We start from the raw sequence: 5,053 nt of genomic DNA, 5'->3' as shown, positions 1-5,053 counted from the left end.
AGGAATGGCACAGCTCTGGAACAAAGAGATGAGGGGAAACTGTGTAATCTCTGTCACTGGAGGTTCCCAAGATGCAGTTAGATAAAAGATTGTTGGTGTGGCAGAGAATTTATCTTAGTATGAATCAGAAGAGTAACTTCTCTGAGTGTGAATCAGAAGGTAACTTCTTGAGGTCCCATCTGGTCCTGGTGGTTTTTTTTGACAACTGAATTATATGACAACTGTTAACTATATAATAAGTACTTATCACAGAAACACCTTTTTTTTTTTCTGACAGGATGCACTTTAATGTACTGATACAATGAATTATCAAAGGTCTGTATAATTCTCTGTAGATCTCATCAGATGATGGCTTTGTGATCTGGTCTTTCTGGTGTGTCTTGGAGGTAGATAGACTTTTAAAGAAAGTACAGCTGAGAAGATGCAAAAAACCTTGTTTTAATTAGGTTAATTTAATGTAGCTCTGAGATTTGTTTCAGCGTAAGCTTTATTCTGTTAATGTTACTTCATAAAAATCACTGAAAATTTTGGGAGATAAAGTATAGGAAGAACATCCATTCTGGCCTTGCAATAGGAATTTTTATGTTAAAATAGTTGTCCACAAATATTGCACACATAGACACAAACTACAAAGCTGTCAGATGTGATAGAAATGAAATATAGGGAGAATTAACTTCTTCCATGTTTAGTAATAAACTGCATGAAGGCCATAAGATGGGGATGCAATATCCAAACCAGTAAGCATCTGTGGTCCAAGTTTTCCGATAAAGGTCCATGTGAACTGAAGAAGAGTTTGCAGTATCATCTGAATTGCAGGCAACTGTAATCCAAGGAGAGCCTTCAGCCTCTCATTGTTGCAATTACAGTGAATTCTTAAGTGCCAGGATAGTAAAAAAAGCACTTAAATCTACAGCTGTAAAATATTCTTCTTCTTTCTTATAATCCTGATAGATATGAATTATCCATTAATTGCCAAAATTATTTTTAATCTTCTTAGAATTATCTTAGCTAGTTTAGCCAGCTCTGCTTTCTGCCTTGCACTGCTGTGCAATCCACAATCTGAGTGATGTACCTCAACCAGACACAGTCAGGTTCTCCTCTGCCAGGGACCTACTGCACTGTTTCCCAGCAGCTCATCTCTCCCACCCAGAGCCTGGCACATCTGGCTTCACCCCTCATCCTGCCACAGCCATATTACAGCTTAGCAGCTGTGTGGGACCTAGTCAGGCCATTTCTGAGTGCCTCCTCAGCCACCTCCTCTTTTCTTGTGAAGTCCAAATGTGATCCACCAACCTGTGGTGAGGTAAACCTGCGTTCTTGGCCACAAGGCTCTCAGACAAAACCCTTCATGGCATGTCCAGCCCTGAAAAAAAACAAAGCAAAGCAAAACAAAGTAAAACAAAGCAAAGCAAAACAAAACAAAACTCACAAAGCCCAGTGAGAACCTCCTCCTCCATAAGTTCCAAAATCCAGGGACTGATGAATAAGCACAAACTTCCAGCAAGTTCTGCCTCTTCCTAGCCTAGAGGGATCCTAAATAGCTTTAGCACTTCTGCCCAGCTCTGCTCTGAAACCTGTTTAAATATACCCACAGGGGAGCTAGAACAGTGACTGGGATTAGCTCAAGTCATCCAACACAGGTATAGTCCTGGTGCAGGTATCAGAATCTTCAAGGTTGGAAAACACCTCTAAGACCATCGAGCCCAACCATTAACCCAGCACTGCCAAGTCCACCACTAAACCATGTCCCCAAGTGCCATAGCCACATGTTTTTTTAACACTTCAAGGGATGGTGACTTCCCTAGGCAGCCTGTTCCAATGCTTGACCACCCTTTCAGTGAATAAATTTTTCATGATACACAATCTAAACTTCCCTGGATGCGACTTGAGACCATTTCCTCTTCTATCACTTATCACTTGGGAGAAGAGACAGACCTCCAAAGGCTAGTGATAAGGTCCCACCTGAGCCTCCTCTTCCAGGTTAAACACCCTCAGTTCCTTCAGCTGCCCCTCATCAGACTTGTGCTCCAGATCCTTTACCAACTTCATTGCCCTTCTTTGGACACACTTCAGCACCTCGATGTGCTTTTTGTAGTGAGGGGTGAATATGTGATTTACATTTCTCTACAGTCTGAAAAAGACACAGAGAAGCACCCATCTCCTCTCAGCTGTGCAACTGCAAAACCATTATGAGGACCCCAGTGAGAGCACGTTAAGGCCCCAGTGAGAGGGTGGCTGAGTTACAGAAAGTACATGTCTCTCGCAGGGACATGTCCTGGGCAGTCCCAGTCTGTCTGCCAGCTCAGGCTCCTCTGAGCTAACCAGTTCCTGCACGTGCACTGCTCAGGGGGAGGGCTTCACTCAGAAAGGCAGGACCTGCCCACCTGCCCAAGTGTCTTCTCTCCTGCCATGTAATTCATGTGTTTCACCTGTGGTAGCTGCTCTATGTATACGTATCCCTCAATTTCCAGCTCCTAGGTTCAGGCCAGAATACCTACACGTCTTCCTTCAGGGTGGTGTGTTACTAGGTTTTGTCCTACCGACTAATTCTTCCCTCTAATTCTTGTCACCATCCCTAGACACTCGGCACAGCGCAGCAGAGCTCTGCTGGGGAAGCCTGAGCAGGTCTCTCTGTGCTGCCATGGGGCAGACATCCCAGCTTTCTGTCAAGCTGTCTTCTCCCATGCCTACAAGTAAGAGCTTGAGCCTCATCACAAGGATGGTTTAAGGCTCATCCTGTTCCCCTTCCACTGCTCAGCAAAGGATGGCTCCAATTCTGCTTCCTGAAGCCACAGCAACCCATGCCATTCCATCACGCTGTGATTGCTTCCAAGCCTGGAGGCCCTAGGCACTCTGATTGCCTCTAGACCTGGAGACCCCATTCCGTTTTCCAGAGTCTGCCAGGCAACTGGCCATGGAGCAGCCAGCAGGCAGGACCCCACCACAGGGCAACTGCAGCCTGTGCTTGGCTCTGCTGCTTTCCAATTTCGTCACATTTTCCATTCCTGTTTCCACCCTCGGTGCCCTCTCTCCAGTGCAGGCTCCTGGTCTGGACAACAGCACTCCATGCCTAGACTTTTGCCCTGGTTTCTTCTTCTGCCCAGCTTCAACCCTCCTCCGCAGCTGCCCTCCAGTCTTCATTTCTCTTCTAACCAGAGAGCAGGGAGCCCTCTCCCACCCAAACCCTGGTATATAGGTGTGGCAGCACCTTGTGGGGTTTAACTCTTAAGCAGAGCTCAGAATAATTAAGGGGCCAGATGAATTCCTCCCACAGTTTGGCGGCCCCGGGAGAGCTGGGATGTGCATACATTACCCCTGCAATCCTGCCCACAGCGTTCTGACACCACACAGCTCCTGTTTTCATGCTGTTCCAGGCAGCCTTTGACGGATACAGGTTTGCAATGTGCAGACAGGACCTTTGCCATGTCGAAATGCCTCGGAGCAGCAACCACCCATGTTGGCAGGCTATTAGGTTTCTATAGACTTTCGACAAGTCTCCAGATGAACATCAAACCATCTCAAATCTCCTCAGGGGCTGAGAATTAAAAAAATTTTTTAAAAATCCCACACCAAACTGATTTCACATTTCAGGATTCCCTGCAGCTTTGTAGCTAATTTGGAGTCTGTTGATCCTGGTGCCAATAAATAGTTTAATCTGTCTCTGTACTCAGACTTGGTTTCATCCTCAGGTTAGCATTGGTTGTTCAAGCTAGCAAGTCAATAATCAACAGTACATGTAGGGGAGATACTCATGCGTATTTGTTCCATTAAACAGAATGTCTCATGGTAGCTAAACATTTCTCCGGAAATCTTGCTTTCTCAGAAGCAGGTGAGTGAAATATTAGCACTATTAATATATGTGCTAATGCACTGCCCCCCAGTGGAGTCAGAATCCAGTCCAGGAGATCAAGCTTTGCCACTTGTGGAACATGGGTAAATCAAAACATTAAATTAACCATTGGTGGGGCAGTATTAAATATATTCAAATGTGTTTTATGAGGAGGATGATTCACATCCGATTTTAAATTTGCAGTACAAATAGTGCTGTCCCAGAATATCTCCTTTCTCAGCAAGCACTGCAGTTAGAGGGAGCAGGTCTTCAGCTGTTTGTGGGAGATGCTTCACATTTCCAAGATTCTAAGATGAGCCATAGAAAGTTCTCATTTTTAAAGAATATCCAAGTCTAAAATGTCTTAAGGCTGATGAGGTATTACACATAACTATTAAAGCAGCTGTAAGGAGCTGTATTTATTCACTACAACATCCCTCATCATCTGGTAGGAAAATGTGTCTCTTTCTGGTTGGTAACAGAAAAGATTATATTTATTTGATCATATTGGACGTTTCTGGAGACAACTTTAAATACTCTCACTGGCTCCTTGTTTTCCAAACATTCCTTCACAGAGGTCCCTTTCCTATCATCATTTAGTTTTCCCTACAGCAACACAGCAGATCGTAAAACTTGAGGTTAGGTTCACAATTACATTCAGACTCATGGCATGTCAAAAGACTCTTATCAAAAAGCAGCTTTCCATGACTACAAATTTTTAAACATGCAACTAAACATCTAGATGGTAGAAATCAAGACCATAAGACCGTGACATTCACTGTTCTGTCAGTTATTCTCTGGTGTCATCCTCTTCATTTTTTCCACAGTGCTCTGCCATATTTCCATCACATCACCTCTGTGTCAGGACAGGGTAGTGCTTCTCAAACCACATCTCCATGTTTTCTTGTGCCTGTGTCGCTGGAATGGGATGAGGCAGTGGATGTGCTTATGAGTGATAAAAATATCTTTTCTTCTCAGCAGCTTAGTTGGGTTGTAGCGCCATAAAAGGCATCTAAATCAGCTAAATGACCGATTAATGGAGTGAGGAGAAGAAATATAAAGCTGATGTGAAATACAGTATATTTGAAGAGAACATGTAGGCTAGGGTTAGCAGTACCCAAGCCAGAGGCAGTCAGCAGCCCTCCCCAGGTGACTGGGGAAGGGTGTCATGGACACCTTGTAGTGCACAGGGGAAGATCACCACCTGGCACAGCCCAGCAGCAG

The 5,053-nt window shown here is 44.5% G+C and overlaps 1 protein-coding gene and 1 long non-coding RNA gene across 5 annotated transcripts in view; one reads left to right on the top strand and one right to left on the bottom strand.

The window, feature by feature from the left end:
* Nucleotides 1-5,047, bottom strand: part of LOC108447367 — a 23,056-nt gene extending 18,009 nt beyond the window's left edge. For both annotated transcript variants that reach the window (XR_001862908.1, XR_001862909.1), the window contains exon 1: nucleotides 1-5,047. This exon is cut by the window's left edge and continues 4,759 nt beyond it. This is a non-coding gene — a long non-coding RNA (uncharacterized LOC108447367).
* Nucleotides 1-5,053, top strand: part of EDAR (ectodysplasin A receptor) — a 71,823-nt gene that overhangs the window by 32,373 nt on the left and 34,397 nt on the right. The window lies entirely within an intron of this gene.

Source organism: Corvus brachyrhynchos, unplaced genomic scaffold, assembly GCF_000691975.1.
Source record: "Corvus brachyrhynchos isolate BGI_N302 unplaced genomic scaffold, ASM69197v1 scaffold83, whole genome shotgun sequence".
Lineage (NCBI taxonomy): Eukaryota > Metazoa > Chordata > Aves > Passeriformes > Corvidae > Corvus > Corvus brachyrhynchos.
The sequence above is the reverse complement of the archived record's forward strand: the minus strand, read 5'-3'. Positions and strand labels throughout refer to the sequence as shown.